The sequence below is a fragment of the Triturus cristatus genome, chromosome 5_1 (assembly GCF_964204655.1).
Source record: "Triturus cristatus chromosome 5_1, aTriCri1.1, whole genome shotgun sequence".
NCBI lineage: Eukaryota > Metazoa > Chordata > Amphibia > Caudata > Salamandridae > Triturus > Triturus cristatus.
Genome location: NC_140587.1, coordinates 396,077,190 through 396,096,627, shown reverse-complemented (window position 1 = coordinate 396,096,627; position 19,438 = coordinate 396,077,190). Strand labels below are relative to the sequence as shown.

The following is a 19,438-nucleotide window of genomic DNA, read 5'->3' as shown; positions in this document are numbered from 1 at the left end:
GTAGGAGAAGGATCTTCCTCCGGCGGTGGTCTTGTGGATGCGTGGGACGGTGGCGAGGGCGAGGCTGGCGGAGCGGAGCTGGCGGGTGGGCATGTAGAATGCGAGTCGGTTGTTGAGGTATGCGGGGCCCATGTCGTGGAGAGCTTTGTGTGCGTGGGTGAGGAGCCTGAACGTGATCCTCTTGCTGATGGGGAGCCAGTGCAGGTCTCTCAGCTGGGGGGAGATGTGGCTGAAGCGGGGGGTGTCCAGGATAAGTCGTGCAGAGGCGTTCTGTATGCGCTGGAGTCGCTTCTGTAGTTTGGCTGTGGTTCCAGCGTAGAGGGTGTTGCCGTAGTCCAGACGGCTGGTGACGAGGGCTTGGGTGACCGTCTTCCTGGTGTCTGTGGGGATCCACCGGAAGATCTTTCGGAGGGTGCGCAGGGTGTTGAAGCAGGATGATGAGATGGCGTTGACTTGCTTGGTCATTGTGAGCGAAGAGTCCAGGATGAAGCCCAGGTTGCGTGCATGCTCCGTAGGCTTTGGGGTGGAGCCCAGGGCGGGGTGCCACCAGGAGTCGTCCCAGGCGGAGGGGGAGGTTCCCAGGATGAGGACTTCCGTCTTATCGGAGTTCAATTTCAGCCGGCTGAGCTTCATCCATTCCACGACGTCTTTCATTCCTTCCTGGAGGTTGACTCTCGCGGTGGCGGGGTCGTTGGTGAGGGAGAGGATCAGCTGGGTGTCGTCGGCGTAGGAGATGATGTTAAGGCTGTGTTGGCGTGCGATGGCTGCGAGGGGGCTCATGTAGACGTTGAAGAGGGTGGGGCTGAGCAAGGATCCTTGCGGGACGCCGCAGATGACTTCGGTGGCCGAGGACCGGAACGGGGTAAGACGGACTCTCTGTGTTCTACCGGCGAGGAACGAGGTGATCCACTCCAAGGCCTTTCCTTGGATTCCTATGTTGCTGAGGCGCTGTATCAGGGTGCAATGACATACGGTGTCGAAGGCTGCCGAGAGGTCCAGGAGGATGAGGGCGGCTGGTTCCCCGTTGTCTAGCAGGGACCTGATGTCGTCGGTGGCTGCGATGAGGGCGGTCTCGGTGCTGTGGTTAGCTCGGAAGCCGGACTGCGAGAGGTCGAGGGATCCATTAGTCTCGAGGAAGGTGGAGAGCTGCTTGTTGACGATCTTCTCAATGACTTTGGCCGGAAACGGGAGAAGCGAGATGGGTCGGACGTTCTTGAGGTCTGTGGGGTCCGCGGTGGGTTTCTTCAGGAGGGCGCTGAGCTCGGCGTGTTTCCAGCTCTCTGGGAAGGTGGCGGATGCGAAGGAGTTGTTGATGATGTCCCGGAGATGGGGTGCGATGACAGAGTCGGCTTTGTTGAAGATGTGGTGTGGGCAGGGGTCGGTAGGGGAACCGGAATGGATGGTGTTCATCGTGCGGGTGGTGTCTTCGGTGCTGACCGACGTCCAGGTGCGGAGGGTGGTGGTAGGGGGCGCCAGATCGGTGGTAGGGTGCGTGGTATGTGCGCCGAAGCTGTTGTGTATGTCGGCAATCTTGCGGTGAAAGAACGAGGCGAGTGAGTCGCAGAGGTCCTGCGAGGGTATGATGTCGCTGTTGCAGGCGCTGGGGCTGCAGAGCTCTTTGACGATGCTGAAGAGTTCCTTGCTGTTGTGGGAGTTGTTGTCCAGTCGTTCTTTGAATGTGGTCCTTTTGGTGGTGCGGATCAGTTGGTGGTGTTTGCGGGTGGCGTTCTTGAGGGCTGTCATATTTTCTGCTGTTTGGTCATGGTGCCAGGCTTTCTCGAGGGTGCGGCAGGTTTTCTTGGAGATTTTGAGGTCGTTGGTGAACCAGGAGGCTTTCTTGCTGCCGTGTCAGCTAGGGGGGTTCTTCAGTGGTGCGAGGTCGTCGGCGCAGTTGGTGAGCCATTGTGTGAAGTTGCGGGCTGCTTCATTGGGGTCCTTCGTGATGTTGGGGGGTTCTGGCTGAGGAAGGTGGTGAGCTGGTTGGCGGTGATCTTGCTCCAGCTTCTGCGGGGAGCCTGTTGAGGGTGGTGGTGGGTTGTGGTTCTCATGAAGTTGAAATGGACACAGCTGTGGTCCGTCCAGTGTAGACGGTGGAGTGGCTGAAGGAGATGTGCTTGCTGGAGGAGAAGATGGGGTCGAGCGTGTGGCCGGCGTAGTGGGTCGGGGTGTTCACCAGTTGCTTGAGTCCGAGGTTGGCGAGGTTGTCCATCAGGGTGGCAGTGTTGCTGTCATTGTTGTTTTCCAGGTGGAAGTTGAGGTCTCCTAGAAGGATGTAGTCTGAGGAGGTGAGGGCGTGTGGGCTGATGAAGTCTGCGATGGCTTCGCTGAATTGTGCGCGTGGTCCCGGGGGTCTGTAGACGAGGGTGCCTCTGAGGGTGGTCTTGGGGTCGGTGTGTATCTGGAAGTGAAGGTGTTCAGCGCCGGTGAGGGTGTCTTCGGCGTTGGTCGTGATCCGGATGGTGTTCCTGTGGATGATGGCGATGCCTCCTCCGGTTTGGTTGACGCGGTCCTTCCGGGCGATCTTGTAGCCATCCGGGATGGCTATGGCGATTTCAGGGGCTGAGGAGGCGTTCATCCATGTTTCTGTGAGGAAGGCAATTTCTGGTGAGGTTGTGTCGAGAAGGTTCCAGAGTTCGATGGCGTGCCTGTGGACGGAGCGGGTGTTGAGCAGGATGCACTTGAAGTGATCGGTGCTGGAGTCTAGCTTAGCGGGTGGGGTGCAGGTGAATTTTCAGGTGTGGCAGGTGAATGCTCCGTGGGTGCGTTTCGGAGTGGCTTGGTAGCATGCTGGCTGTCGGTCGGTGTTGAGTGCGTGGAGGGTGGCGGCTTCGTATCTCTGTCTGCTTGGCTGGTTCTGGCGAGGTTCAGGGGTCCTGGCCCTGGGCGCGGTCCAGGCGCGGACGGGCGCAGACGGGCTTGCCTTTGGCGCGCCTTCGGCGCGGCCGCGCAGAGGTCGCCATAAGAGGGAGGGAGGGGAGGAGGGGTCAGCTGGGAGGCGGGAGGGAAAATCCAATAGGAGCAGGGGGGCGGGGTCGCACGGGAGGCAGCGGCGGGAAGACGGAGCAAAGGAACCAAGAGGTGCGAACACTGGCTGGAACAGGCACACGGGGTACAGAAGTAAGAAAAAGGGGCGGGCAGGCACTCAGACACACGGGGTACAGAAGTAAGAAAAAGGGGCGGGCAGGCACTCAGACACACGGGGTACAAAAATAAGAAAAAGGGGGCGGGTAGGCACTCAGGCACGCAGGGTACAAAAGTAAAAGAGGCAGAAGAAGGCAGGCCAGGCGGCGATCGAGCAGAGCGCTGACCTGGGGGATGAGCAGGCGTCAAGGCGGGCAGGCAGGCGGTGCTGCAGCGGTGGGGAAGTGACCTACCCGAGGGTATAGCATTATGAACCAAATTGATAACCCAAATATGTTTTAGAAGCAAGTTTTGGAAGCCAATTGAACTCAGTTGCGCAAAAGCACATGAGGTTTATTGGGCACAAACTGTGAAATAAATTCTCATTTGCATGACACAGCAATGGTGATGGTGGATATTTCTTCTGTCACAGGATGGATACGGGGTGATATTTTTAATGGCGTTAGATATGCTGGTCTATAGTCTGGTGAGCAGTCTAAATATCGAGTTTTAAATTTCGAACTACAAGTATATCGAGTTGGAAATATCGTAGGTAAAGAATATCGAAGTCAAGAATATCGATGGACAGAATATCGACCCCAAGGTAAGTATTATCGAAGTTAATAATATCGAAGTCATTAATATAGATGTAAGTAATATCGTAATCAAAAATTTCGATGTCAAGAATATCGATATTTTATTAGTGTAATGTATTTTAATATGTATTTTATTTGTATGTTAAAGACTATTGTAATGTATTTTAATACATTTAAAAATAAATGTTTAGAGATTAATAATTATGTAAAATATAATTTAGCGTTTTAGTATCAGAGCGGGTTGTGGGTTTATAGGGGAATAGGGTGGGAAGTAATTTAATTATAATTAATTAATTAATATGTATTGTGTAATTGGTATTTATGATTAATTAATTGTTAATTAATTACTAATTATTAATTAAATATATTAATTGATTAATTAATTGTTAATTAATTATTAATTGTAAATTAATTTTATTAATTGGTTACTTATATACGTTATAATTAGTTTAATATTAATACTTTTTTATTGGTATTGTTAATTAATTAATTGTTAATTACTAATTAATTGGTGATTTAATTTTATTAAGTGATTAATTGATGATTAAATTAATTATGTGAATTTTTATGTGTAGTGGGTTGTGGGTTTATAGGGGAATAGGGTGGGATGTAATTAAATTCAAATAATTACTGATAATTTTGATTTATTTGTAATTAATAATAATTAATTGTTAATTAATTATTAATTGGTATTTAATTGTTATTAGTACGTTAAATATAGTAAATATAAATAATTTATTATTCCATGTTATTTGTTGTTATTGCTAATTAATGTATTGTTAATTAATAATTAATTTGTGAATAATTTTAATTTGGTAGTTAAAATGTATAAACTTGTAAATAATAAGTATATTAATTATAAAGAATGTATTATGAATTGTAAATAATAGATACACTGATATTTAAATGTATTGTGTATTTTGTATGTGTAGTGTGTTGTGTGTTAAAGGGGGAATAGTGTGGGATGTAATTTAAAGTTATTTATATAAATAATTATTTTAAATAATTGGTATTTAATAATACATATTTTGTAAATTAATTATTAATATGCTATTTTTTTATAAATAATTATTGAATTGGTTATTATGTTTATAGAATCCCTATGCTATCCAGTGCTTTCCCAACTGTTTTACTATCTGGAGTTGGAATAGTAATTTTTAACCCTACGCTATCCAGCGCTTTCCCTACTGTTTCACTTACTGGAGTGGGAATAGTAATTTGTACCCCTACGCTATCCAGCGTTTTCACTACTGTTGCACTCTCTGGAGTGGGAATAGTAATTTTTACTCCTACGCTATCCAACGCTTTCCCTTCTGTTGGACTCACTGGAGTGGGAATAGTAATTTTTACCCTTACGCTATCCAACGCTTTCCCTACTATTGCACTCTCTAGAGTTGGAATAGTAAGTTTTACCCCTACGCTATCCAACGCTTTCCCTACTGTTGCACTCTTTGGAGTTGGAATAGTGATTTTTACCCCTACGCTATCCAGCGCTTTCCCTACTGTTTCACTTACTGGAGTGGGAATAGTAATTTGTACCCCTACGCTATCCAACGCTTTCCCTACTGTTGCACTCTCTGGAGTTGGAATAGTAATTTTTACCCCTACGCTATCCAGCGCTTTTCCTACTGTTGCACTCTCTGGAGTTGGAATAGTAATTTTTACCCCTACGCTATCCAGCGCTTTCCCTACTGTTTCACTTACTGGAGTGGGAATAGTAATTTTTACCCCTACGCTATCCAGCGCTTTTCCTACTGTTTCACTTACTGGAGTGGGAATAGTAATTTGTACCCCTACGCTATCCAGCGTTTTCACTACTGTTGCACTCTCTGGAGTGGGAATAGTAATTTTTACCCCTACGCTATCCAACGCTTTCCCTACTGTTGGACTCACTGGAGTGGGAATAGTAATTTTTACCCCTACGCTATCCAGCGCTTTCCCTACTGTTTCACTTACTGGAGTGGGAATAGTAATTTGTACCCCTACGCTATCCAGCGCTTTCCCTACTGTTGCACTCTCTGGAGTTGGAATAGTAATTTTTACCCCTACGCTATCCAACGCTTTCCCTACTGTTGCACTCTTTGGATTTGGAATAGTAATTTTTACCCCTACGCTATCCAGCGCTTTACCTACTGTTTCACTTACTGGAGTGGGAATAGTAATTTGTACTCCTACGCTATCCAACGCTTTCCCTACTGTTGCACTCTCTGGAGTTGGAATAGTAATTTTTACCCCTACGCTATCCAGCGCTTTTCCTACTGTTGCACTCTCTGGAGTTGGAATAGTAATTATTTTCCCTACGCTATCCAACACTTTCCCTACTGTTGCACTCTCTGGAGTGGGAATAGTAATTTTTACCCTTACGCTATCCAACGCTTTCCCTACTATTGCACTCTCTGGAGTTTGAATAGTAATTTTTACCCCTACGCTATCCAACGCTTTCCCTACTGTTGCACTCTTTGGAGTTGGAATAGTAATTTTTACCCCTACGCTATCCAGCGCTTTCCCTACTGTTTCACTTACTGGAGTGGGAATAGTCATTTGTACCCCTACGCTATCCAACGCTTTCCCTACTGTTGCACTCTCTGGAGTTGGAATAGTAATTTTTACCCCTACGCTATCCAACGCTTTCCCTACTGTTGCACTCTTTGGAGTTGGAATAGTAATTTTTACCCCTACGCTATCCAACGCTTTCCCTACTGTTGCACTCTTTGGAGTTGGAATAGTAATTTTTACCCCTACGCTATCCAGCGCTTTACCTACTGTTTCACTTACTGGAGTGGGAATAGTAATTTGTACCCCTACGCTATCCAACGCTTTCCCTACTGTTGCACTCTCTGGAGTTGGAATAGTAATTTTTACCCCTACGCTATCCAGTGCTTTTCCTACTGTTGCACTCTCTGGAGTTGGAATAGTAATTGTTACCTTTACGCTATCCAACGCTTTCCCTACTATTGCACTCTCTGGAGTTGGAATAGTAATTTTAACCCTACGCTATCCAACGCTTTCCCTACTGTTGCACTCTTTGGAGTTGGAATAGTAATTTTTACCCCTACGCTATCCAGCGCTTTTCCTACTGTTGCACTCTCTGGAGTTGGAATAGTAATTTTTACCTTTACGCTATCCAACGCTTTCCCTACTATTGCACTCTCTGGAGTTGGAATAGTAATTTTAACCCTACGCTATCCAACGCTTTCCCTACTGTTGCACTCTTTGGAGTTGGAATAGTAATTTTTACGCCTACGGTATCCAACATTTTACATTTTGTTGTTTTTGTTGGAGTTGGACTAGTAGTTTTATTGTGTCTGATATTTCATATGTTTTGTATTATTTTTGCTATTGTAATATATCATTAATAATAAAAATTATTCACATTAAAAATATTGATTATTATTTGCTATATGTAATTATTAAATATTTATTAATGTTATTTTTTTATGTGTATAGATGTATTGGTAATTTTTAAAAACATTTAATAATTTATACGTTACAGAAATTATTAGTAAAATTAATTATTAAGTAAGTATATATATTATATATTATATGTATATGTTTAATTAAAGTTTTATTAAATTATATATATTAATTATACATTTTAAATATTATACAATATATTTAATTATGTTTATTTAATTTCTAAGTATAATTTGGTTTATTTTACATATATTTTTAAAGTAAAAAAAAACCGATATTTTTAATAACGATATTTTTGACATCGATATTTAATTTTCGATATTTTTGTACTTACCATGTTGTAGATAGGATGTCGATATTCTTGACATCGATATTTTTGTTGCGATATATTTGTAGGTCGATTTTCTGTCTGTCGAAATTATGTCATACAACCCTATAGTCTATGCTCTGTTGTTCCTCCAGGTATATGTTTAACAAGGAATGCTTCTAGTGGAACAATAAAACCCTTTTCTAAAGCAGAGTAAAAATGATTCGGGCACTATGTTAGCTATATTACAATATGTGGATAAATTCAGGAGTTCGATTTTAGAACTGTTTCTCAAACCTGTGGGTTCATGTGTGTGCTAAAATGCACCATTAAACCACATCTATCAGAGCATGTCTTGGGAGGCGAATAGAACACTAAACAGCCCAAATAAGAGGTTGAATATTTGGGTACTGTAGTTCGCTCGGTTATGCACTGTGTTTTGCTGCTGTGATTTGGGTGTTATGAAGGCAGTGGTTACACCGTCCTCCGAGACAACACGCCTACCAGTCTTGCAAATGTCCACGTGTGCCTGTAAGCAACGAATCACCTCGTTTTCCGTTCATCTTAGACATATTAGCATTGTTCAGGGAGATTTCTGGGTACAGGAAGAACCAAGGGGCTGAGTGTACATTAGTTGCAATGCATTTGCTCTTCGGCGTCGCTCCACTCTGCAGTTTGGGACTGCCCCTGTATACACGCATGTTTATAACGGGAACCAATGCACGAAGACAACACCAAAGCAACTGCCCTGTGGTTTCAGATGCGCACAAGTGTTTGAGCAGTTAAAGTCACAAACAACTCGAGTAGGTTCAAGAAGAACCTCCACAGTACAGCTTAGCATCATAAAGGTCACGTCACACCACAAAACAAGAACGAAACGTAAGTGGACGTGACTTCTAAGTCCTACAAGGAATTTTTAAAACTTTATTTATTCACATGTAATTTAACAAGTGATAGACCCTAGCAAAAAGTGAACAATCTCTTTTTTAATGTAAAAATAGTGTCTCAACAGTGCCACTCGCCCCCTTTTCAAGGCTGCACCAACACCGAACCTGCAAAAATGCTTTCAAAGATACCCAGTAACAAACCTCTCATGCTGCCCCCTGGTCCACCTCAGCTGTGAGTCAAGATGCATCCGTGGGCTTAACTTCTGCCGAGGATCTTTTTTGAGTCTGTTGCAGTTCGGTAGATCAAGTAGCCAGTCCTTGACAGTGGAACACCCCTCTTTTGTGTAGTAGATGTTTGGAAGAGTACTACACATGGTGCAAATACTTGAATTGTCGAAGCTTTTATCTGTATTTAAAGGGCACAAACATAGACTGTTGGCACAGTGTGAGAAATTGAGCTGTTGGCTGAGGAGGGTATGAGCCCTTCCCAAGCAACAGTGACAATCCTTGTCAGGGTGAACCACAAAAGTCACAAAATTAACCTATGCACAACCCTGTAGTAGCTTGGCACTAAAGCAGTCAGGCTTAATTTAGAAGCAATGAGTAAAGTACTCATGCAGCACATTAACAGTAATAAAATGAAAACACAATACAAGAAAATTCCCATGCTAATTTAGAAGGATAGAGTAAAATGTGATAACTTATTTGACACCAAAATGACAAACATTGAATCAGTAGAACAAGAGATATGCAATTTCTAAGATTTCAGGCAAGTATAGCGCCTAAAAGCACAAAGCGCAACTCATGGTAATCTGATTGCGCAAGACCAGATAAAAGCCACAAGCTCAGGCCGACACTGCAATGGAGTTCAGGCTGGATACAGAGACCTGGCTAGTCCCACTGAAAAAGTCACCTTCTACAGTCCAGCGCTAAGAGCTCCATTTGCGGCAGAGGAAGCTGCGAGGAGCAGGACGAGCATTGTGGGTGGTCGTCAATTTAGCACAAATAGCAGTCTGGGTGTCAAGGACTGTTGTCACTGTAGTGCAAAGATTCTTTCGGGCATCGCAGTCTCTCAATGCTGTAGAGCGACATGCAGATCTTCCGTTGGTGGTCTTTGCTGTAGAGTAGAGTCAGGTTCACTGGAGCTTCGAGTTGGCGGTCAGCATGAGCGACAACATCTTGACGCGAACAGGCCCATTCCAGGTCATAAAGAGCCCCAAACTTCAGGATGTCTCCTTTTCTTTTAGGAGGTGCTCAACTGATGCCACACCGAGGGTCTAGGACCAGAAGAGCACCTCTTGGGGATCAGGAACTCACTCCAGCAGAGGCCCTCAGGGCTCAGGCAGGTCCAGTTTTAGGTCCACTACAGTATGTCGTTTGGGTAGTTGCAGAGAGGCCTCTGAAGCAAATTGTGTCCCTGGAATTGTAATTGTATTTATATAGAGCTTACTACCTCTGACGAGGAGTTGAAGCGCATTTCGGCAAGTAGCATGCTACTCCGGAACCCAAAAAGGATTAGTATAGGGAAATGTGAGTTAATTTGAGTGGTGGACATGCGAGTCTGTTTGTTTGATTGAGTAGGATAATGGAGGGATGGAAGAGGGAAGAGTCTAGAAAGGGTTTATTGTGAGATCATGGTAGTAGGAGGAAGTCTGGGATGAAAAAGGAGAGATGGAGAAGGGAAGAGGCTCTAGATATGGATTAAGGTGATCATGTAAAATGAAGTTTAGGATGAGTCAAAGGATGGATTCATGAGGGAAATATTTAGAGAGAGTTGTTTTTGGAGATCACAATAGTAACATAACAAGGAGGGATAGAGGAGGGAAGAGTCCAGAAGGGGGTATTTTGGAGAACATCGTAGTAGAATGAGGTTTGGGATGAGTCGGAGAGAGGAGTTATATGATATATTGAGGGAGGTGCAGGATACGACAGAGTAGTACATTTGAAAAAGTAAACGTTTTTTTTAAATTATTTGTTCTACAGTAGGACTAAAGCAACAGACACACAGAAGCATAACCACACAAAAAGGGTAAACATGTATAAGGAAGACAACACATGAAGATTCAAAGTTGCATTGCATAAACTCAGACCTCATAGTGCTGCACTTGAAGCCAATTCATATGTGCATTTTTATAACTATTTTTTTTAATTTATTTTAATTTTATCTTTTTCTCAACAGTGAAGCAAATGTAGAAAAAATAGTCTAGGACAATATTTACATACTGTGACAGACATGCAGAACAGAGACCCACCAGCATCCAATCAAACAACCCATATGAAAACTATGCAGTGACCCACAAACATGTCAAGCACAGAATTATCAGTTGTCAAGCAGACCCAAATATCATCTATATAAAAAATAATAGCCATTATACACAGTTGCACAAAGAAATACACTCATCTAGATACATATATATAATCAAATGCCGTATATCCCAAAGACTTGCGCACGGTGAAGACCCGACTTGTCCTGCAGCGGTACATCCTCCAAAAGCCCTAGAGGGTGGCCAGCACACCACCAAACAGACATCATCTTCCTTGGAGCAGAGGAGCTACTCCCCTGCAGCCACCCACAGCCACGCCCAGTTTAAAGAAGCTGCTGTCCAGTGGGTTCACCAAAAAGTAGCAGCCCAGAAGAAGGTCAGCATACTCAAGGAGGTCAGATCAGTCTTCTGCCAAGTCTGAAGACGCTAAAACCTACACAAGCCCTCCTGCACCAGTACCAGAGTTACTGGACCCTTGTCGCGACCAAAGCTTGTTCAAAGTCCAGACTCCAATGACATCACTGATGACCAGCTGACGAGGGACATCTGAACATCAAAGGCCGGCACCAAGAGTGGCCCAGATGTTCTGTTTTAGAACCTGTAGCTCATAACAGGATATCGGTCAGCTAACCCTGTGAGTCACTTTAGCTTGGTATGAAGGTTGCATGTCCATTTTTCCTTCTCACACAGCAGGCAAGGCCTCAAGCAGCAGAGTAGGCCTTTGTCCGCAGGGCAGTCCTTCTTCTGTAATATCCACCAGTCCAGGAGTGCACTGAAAAGTGGGTCTGGGAGTTCCCTTTTTACACCTGGTGCTCACTTTGAAGTGGAAGAAACTTCTGGAGTGTTCCCCATACAGAGGTGACTGGAATGTCCTACCTCCTTGCCCTGTTCCTAGTCTGTCCATCAACTGTTGTTTTTGCATTTGTCACCCCGAGTGGGACGGGTATGCTCAGACGTGAGTCCTGTGCTCTCCATGCCACTGGAACAAGCTATCCTGGCTGAAGAGGGGTAAAACCCCGAAACCGGTCCTAGGATGGTTGGTTCCAGTCCAGTGAGGACCTGGCTTGGCAGTTCGGGCTGGACTGTTCCCATGAGGCACAGGTTCAAGACTGATTTGCATATGGCTGGGTTCAAACTGGAATGGCATGGTGAGCAAACAAACGATTGATTTAGGCCCAGATCTCTGTACTGGGGTGAATGTATGACATTGTTCTGCATTCTGTCCATCAACTGTTGTTTTTGCATTTGTCACCCCGAGTGGGACGGGTATGCTCAGACGTGAGTCCCGTGCTCTCCATGCCACTGGAATCAAGCTATCCTGGCTGAAGAGGGGTAAAACCCCGAAACCGGTCCTAGGATGCTTGGTTCCAGTCCAGTGAGGACCTGGCTTGGCAGTTTGGGCTGGACTGTTCCCATGAGGCACAGGTTCAAGACTGATTTGCATATGGCTGGGTTCAAACTGGAATGGCATGGTGAGCAAATAAACGATGGATTTAGGCCCAGATCTCTGTACTTGGGTGAATGTATGACATTGTTCTGCATTCTGTCCATAAACTGTTGTTTTTGCATTTGTCACCCCGAGTGGGACGGGTATGCTCAGTCGTGAGTCCCGTGCTCTCCATGCCACTGGAATCAAGCTATCATGGCTGAAGAGGGGTGAAACCAAGAAACCGGTCCTAGGATGCTTGGTTCCAGTCCAGTGAGGACCTGGCTTGGCAGTTCGGGCTGGACTGTTCCCATGAGGCACAGGTTCAAGACTGATTTGCATATGGCTGGGTTCAAACTGGAATGGCATGGTGAGCAAAAAAACGATGGATTTAGGCTCAGATCTCTGTACTGGGGTGAATGTATGACATTGTTCTGCATTCTGTCCATAAACTGTTGTGTTTGCATTTGTCACCCCGAGTGGGACGGATATGCTCAGGCGTGAGTCCCGTGCTCTCCATGCCACTGGAATCAAGCTATCGTGGCTGAAGAGGGGTGAAACCCCGAAACCGGTCCTGGGATGCTTGGTTCCAGTCCAGTGAGGACCTGGCTTGGCAGTTCGGGCTGGACTGTTCCCATGAGGCACAGGTTCAAGACTGATTTGCATATGGCTGGGTTCAAACTGGAATGGCATGGTGAGCACAAAAACGATGGATTTAGGCCCAGATCTCTGTACTGGGGTGAATGTATGACATTGTTCTGCATTCTGTCCATCAACTGTTGTTTTTGCATTTGTCACCCCGAGTGGGACGGGTATGCTTAGAAGTGAGTCCCGTGCTCTCCATGCCACTGGAATCAAGCTATCCTGGCTGAAGAGGGGTGAAACCCCGAAACCGGTCCTAGGATGTTTGGTTCCAGTCCAGTGAGGACCTGGCTTGGCAGTTCGGCTGGACTGTTTCCATGAGGCACAGGTTCAAGACTGATTTGCATATGACTGGGTTCAAAGTGGAATGGCATGGTGAGCAAAAAAACGATGGATTTAGGCCCAGATCTCTGTACTGGGTTGAATGTATGACATTGTTCTGCATTCTGTCCATCAACTGTTGTTTTTGCATTTGTCAACCCGAGTGGGACGGGTATGCTCAGACGTGAGTTCCGTGCTCTCCATGCCACTGGAATCAAGCTATCCTGGCTGAAGAGGGGTGAAAACCCGAAACCGGTCCTAGGATGCTTGGTTCCAGTCCAGTGAGGACCTGGCTTGGCAGTTCGGGCTGGACTGTTCCCATGAGGCACAGATTCAAGACTGAATTGCATATGTCTGGGTTCAAACTGGAATGGCATGTGAGCAAAAAAACAATGGATTTAGGCCCAGATCTCTGTACTGGGGTGAATGTATGACATTGTTCTGCATTCTGTCCATCAACTGTCGTTTTTGCATCTGTCACCCCGAGTGGGACGGGTATGCTCAGACGTGAGTCCCGTGCTCTCCATGCCACTGGAATCAAGCTATCCTGGCTGAAGAGGGGTGAAACCCCGAAACCGGTCCTAGGATGCTTGGTTCCAGTCCAGTGAGGACCTGGCTTGGCAGTTTGGGCTGGACTGTTCCCATGAGGCACAGGTTCAAGACTGATTTGCATATGGCTGGGTTCAAACTGGAATGGCATGGTGAGCAAATAAACTATGGATTTAGGCCCAGATCTCTGTACTGGGGTGAATGTATGACATTGTTCTGTATTCTGTCCATCAACTGTTGTTTTTGCATTTGTCACCCCGAGTGGGACGGGTATGCTCAGGCGTGAGTCCCGTGCTCTCCATGCCACTGGAATCAAGCTATCCTGGCTGAAGAGGGGTGAAACCCCGATACCGGTCCTAGGATTCTTGGTTCCAGTCCAGTGGGGACCTGGCTTGGCAGTTCGGGCTGGACTGTTCCCATGAGGCACAGGTTCAAGACTGATTTGCATATGGCTGGGTTCGAAGTGGAATGGCATGGTGAGCAAAAAAACGATGGATTTAAGCCCAGATCTCTGTACGGGGTGAATGTATGACATTGTTCTGCATTCTGTCCATCAACTGTTGTTTTTGCATTTGTCACCCCAAGTGGGACGGGTATGCTCAGACGTGACTCCCGTGCTCTCCATGCCACTGGAATCAAGCTATCCTGGCTGAAGAGGGGTGAAACCCCGAAACTGGTCCTAGGATGCTTGGTTCCAGTCCAGTGAGGACCTGGCTTGGCAGTTCGGGCTGGACTGTTTCCATGAGGCACAGGTTCAAGACTGATTTGCATATGACTGGGTTCAAAGTGGAATGGCATGGTGAGCAAAAAAACGATGGATTTAGGCCCAGATCTCTGTACTGGGGTGAATGTATGACATTGTTCTGCATTCTGTCCATCAACTGTTGTTTTTGCATTTGTCACCCCGAGTGGGACGGGTATGCTCAGACGTGAGTCCTGTGCGCTACATGCCACTGGAATCAAGATATCCTGGCTGAAAAGGGGTGAAACCCCGAAACCGGTCCTAGGATGCTTGGTTCCAGTCCAGTGAGGACCTGGCTTGGCAGTTCGGGCTGGACTGTTCCCATGATGCACAGGTTCAAGACTGATTTGCATATGGCTGGGTTCAAAGTGGAATGGCATGGTGAGCAAAAAAACGATGGATTTAGGCCCAGATCTCTGTACTGGGGTGAATGTATGACATTGTTCTGCATTCTGTCCATCAACTGTTGTTTTTGCATTTGTAACCCCGAGTGGGACGGGTATGCTCAGACGTGAGTTCCGTGCTCTCCATGCCACTGGAATCAAGCTATCCTGGCTGAAGAGGGGTGAAACCCCGAAACCGGTCCTAGGATGCTTGGTTCCAGTATAGTGAGGACCTGGCTTGGCAGTTCGGGCTGGACTGTTCCCATGAGGCACAGATTCAAGACTGAATTGCATATGTCTGGGTTCAAACTGGAATGGCATGTGAGCAAAAAAACGATGGATTTAGGCCCAGATCTCTGTACTGGGGTGAATGTATGACATTGTACTGCATTCTGTCCATCAACTGTTGTTTTTGCATTTGTCACCCCGAGTGGGACGGGTATGCTCAGACGTGAGTCCCGTGCTCTCCATGCCACTGGAATCAAGCTATCCTGGCTGAAGAGAGGTGAAACCCCGAAACCGGTCCTAGGATCCTTGGTTCCAGTCCAGTGAGGACCTGGCTTGGCAGTTTGGGCTGGACTGTTCCCATGAGGCACAGGTTCAAGACTGATTTGCATATGGCTGGGTTCAAACTGGAATGGCATGGTGAGCAAATAAACTATTGATTTAGGCCCAGATCTCTGTACTGGGGTGAATGTATGACATTGTTCTGCATTCTGTCCATCAACTGTTGTTTTTGCATTTGTCACCCCGAGTGGGACGGGTATGCTCAGGCGTGAGTCCCGTGCTCTCCATGCCACTGGAATCAAGCTATCCTGGCTGAAGAGGGGTGAAACCCCGAAACCGGTCCTAGGATGCTTGGTTCCAGTCCAGTGAGGACCTGGCTTGGCAGTTCGGGCTGGACAGCTCCCATGAGGCACAGGTTCAAGACTGATTTGCATATGGCTGGGTTCAAAGTGGAATGGCATGGTGAGAAAAAAAACATGGATTTAGGCCCAGATCTCTGTACTGGGGTGAATGTATGACATTGTTCTGCATTCTGTCCATAAACTGTTGTTTTTGCATTTGTCACCCCGAGTGGGACGGGTATGCTCAGGCGTGAGTCCCGTGCTCTCCATGCCACTGGAATCAAGCTATCCTGGCTGAAGAGGGGTGAAACCCCGAAACCGGTCCTAGGATTCTTGGTTCCAGTCCAGTGACGACCTGGCTTGGCAGTTCGGGCTGGACTGTTCCCATGAGGCACAGGTTCAAGACTGATTTGCATATGGCTGGGTTCAAAGTGGAATGGCATGGTGAGCAAAAAAACGATGGATTTAGGCCCAGATCTCTGTACTGGGGTGAATGTATGACATTGTTCTGCATTCTGTCCATCAACTGTTGTTTTTGCATTTGTCACCCCGAGTGGGACGGGTATGCTCAGACGTGATTCCCGTGCTCTCCATGCCACTGGAATCTAGCTATCCTGGCTGAAGAGGGGTGAAACCCCGAAACCGGTCCTAGGATGCTTGGTTCCAGTCCAGTGAGGACCTGGCTTGGCAGTTCGGGCTGGACTGTTCCCATGAGGCACAGGTTCAAGACTGATTTGCATATGGCTGGGTTCAAACTGGAATGGCATGGTGAGCACAAAAACGATGGATTTAGGCCCAGATCTCTGTACTGGGGTGAATATATGACATTGTTCTGCATTCTGTCCATCAACTGTTGTTTTTGCATTTGTCACCCCGAGTGGGACGGATATGCTCAGACGTGAGTTCAGTGCTCTCCATGCCACTGGTATCAAGCTATCCTGGCTGAAGAGGGGTGAAACCTTGAAACCAGTCCTAGGATGCTTGGTTCCAGTCCAGTGAGGACCTGGCTTGGCAGTTCGGGCTGGACTGTTCCCATGAGGCACAGATTCAAGACTGAATTGCATATGTCTGGGTTCAAACTGGAATGGCATGTGAGCAAAAAAACGATGGATTTAGGCCCAGATCTCTGTACTGGGGTGAATGTATGACATTGTTCTGCATTCTGTCCATCAACTGTTGTTTTTGCATTTGTCACCCCAAGTGGGACGGGTATGCTCAGGCGTGAGTCCCGTGCTCTCCATGCCACTGGAATCAAGCTATCCTGGCTGAAGAGGGGTGAAAGCCCGAAACCGGTCCTAGGATGCTTGGTTCCAGTCCAGTGAGGACCTGGCTTGGCAGTTCGGGCTGGACTGTTCCCATGAGGCACAGGTTCAAGACTGATTTGCATATGGCTGGGTTCTAACTGGAATGGCATGGTGAGCAAATAAACGATGGATATAGGCCCAGAGCTCTGTACTGGGGTGAATGTATGACATTGTTCTGCATTCTATCCATAAACTGTTGTTTTTGCATTTGTCCCCCCGAGTGGGACGGGTATGCTCAATCGTGAGTCCCGTGCTCTCCATACCGCTGGAATCAAGCTATCCTGGCTGAAAAGGGGTGAAGCCCCGAAACCGGTCTTAGGATGCTTGGTTCCAGTCCAGTGAGGACCTGGCTTGGCAGTTCGGGCTGGACTGTTCCCATGAGGCACAGGTTCAAGACTGATTTGCATATGGCTGGGTTCAAAGTGGAATGGCATGGTGAGAAAAAAAACATGGATTTAGGCCCAGATCTCTGTACTGGGGTGAATGTATGACATTGTTCTGCATTCTGTCCATAAACTGTTGTTTTTGCATTTGTCACCCCTAGTGGGACGGGTATGCTCAGGCGTGAGTCCCGTGCTCTCCATGCCACTGGAATCAAGCTATCCTGGCTGAAGAGGGGTGAAACCCCGAAACAGGTACTAGGATTCGTGGTTCCAGTCCAGTGACGACCTGGCTTGGCAGTTCGGGCTGGATTGTTACCATGAGGCACAGGTTCAAGACTGATTTGCATATGTCTGGGTTCAAAGTGGAATGGCATGGTGAGCAAAAAAACGATGGATTTAGGCCCAGATCTCTGTACTGGGGTGAATGTATGACATTGTTCTGCATTCTGTCCATCAACTGTTGTTTTTGCATTTGTCACCCCGAGTGGGACGGGTATGCTCAGACGTGAGTCCCGTGCTCTCCGTGCCACTGGAATCAAGCTATCCTGGCTGAAGAGGGGTGAAACCCCGAAACCGGTCCTAGGATGCTTGGTTCCAGTACAGTGAGGACCTGGCTTGGCAGTTCGGGCTGGACTGTTCCCATGAGGCACAGGTTCAAGACTGATTTGCATATGGCTGGGTTCAAACTGGAATGGCATGGTGAGCAAAAAAACGATGGATTTAGGCCCAGATCTCTGTACTGGGGTGAATGTATGACATTGTTCTGCATTCTGTCCATCAACTGTTGTTTTTGCATTTGTCACCCCGAGTGGGACGGGTATGCTCAGGCGTGAGTCCCGTGCTCTCCATGCCACTGGAATCAAGCTATCGTGGCTGAAGAGAGGTGAAACCCCGAAACCGGTCCTAGGATGCTTGGTTCCAGTCCAGTGAGGACCTGGCTTGGCAGTTCGGGCTGCACTGTTCCCATGAGGCACAGGTTCAAGACTGATTTGCATATGGCTGGGTTCAAAGTGGAATGGCATGGTGAGCAAAAAAACGATGGATTTAGGCCCAGATCTCTGTACTGGGGTGAATGTATGACATTGTTCTGCATTCTGTCCATCAACAGTTGTTTTTGCATTTGTCACCCCGAGTGGGACGGGTATGCTCAGACGTGAGTCCCGTGCTCTCCATGCCACTCGAATCAAGCTATCCTGGCTGAAGAGGGGTGAAACCCCGAAACCGGTCCTAGGATGTTTGGTTCCAGTCCAGTGAGGACCTGGCTTGGCAGTTCGGGCTGGACTGTTCCCATGAGGCATAGGTTCAAGACTGATTTGCATATGACTGGGTTGAAAGTGGAATGGCATGGTGAGCAAAAAAACGATGGATTTAGGCCCAGATCTCTGTACTGGGGTGAATGTATGACATTGTTCTGCATTCTGTCCATCAACTGTTGTTTTTGCATTTGTCACCCCGAGTGGGACGGGTATGCTCAGACGTGAGTCCTGTGCTCTCCATGCCACTGGAATCAAGCTATCCTGGCTGAAGAGGGGTGAAACCCCGAAACCGGTCCTAGGATGCTTGGTTCCAGTCCAGTGAGGACCTGGCTTGTTAGTTTGGGCTGGACTGTTCCCATGATGCACAGGTTCAAAACTTATTTGCATATGGCTGGGCTCAAACTGGAATGGCATGGTGAGCAAAAAAACGATGGATTTAGGCCCAGATCTCTGTACTGGGGTGAATGTGTGACATTTTTCTGCATTCTGTCCATCAACTGTTGTTTTTGCATTTGTCACCCCGAGTGGGACGGGTATGCTCAGACGTGAGTTCCGTGTTCTCCATGCCACTGGAATCAAGCTATCCTGGCTGAAGAGGGGTGAAACCCCGAAACCGTTCCTAGGATGCTTGGTTCTAGTCCATGAGGACCTGGCTTGGCAGTTCGGGCTGGACTGTTCCCATGAGGCACAGATTCAAGACTGAATTGCATATGTCTGGGTTCAAACTGGAATGGCATGTGAGCAAAAAAACGATGGATTTATGCCCAGATCTCTATACTGGGGTGAATTTATGACATTGTTCTGCATTCTGTCCATCAACAGTTCTTTTTGCATTTGTCACCCCGAGTGGGACGGGTATGCTCAGATATGAGTCCCGTGCTCTCCATGCCACTGGAATCAAGCTATCCCGGCTGAAGAGGGGTGAAACCCCGAAACCGGTCCTAGGATGCTTGGTTCCAGTCCAGTGAGGACCTGGCTTGGCAGTTCGGGCTGTAC

At 47.0% G+C, this 19,438-nt stretch overlaps 1 protein-coding gene across 1 annotated transcript in view; it reads left to right on the top strand.

The window, feature by feature from the left end:
* The window catches only part of DCSTAMP (dendrocyte expressed seven transmembrane protein), a 183,490-nt gene that overhangs the window by 95,237 nt on the left and 68,815 nt on the right, over positions 1-19,438 (top strand). The gene's annotated exons all lie outside the window — the stretch shown is intronic.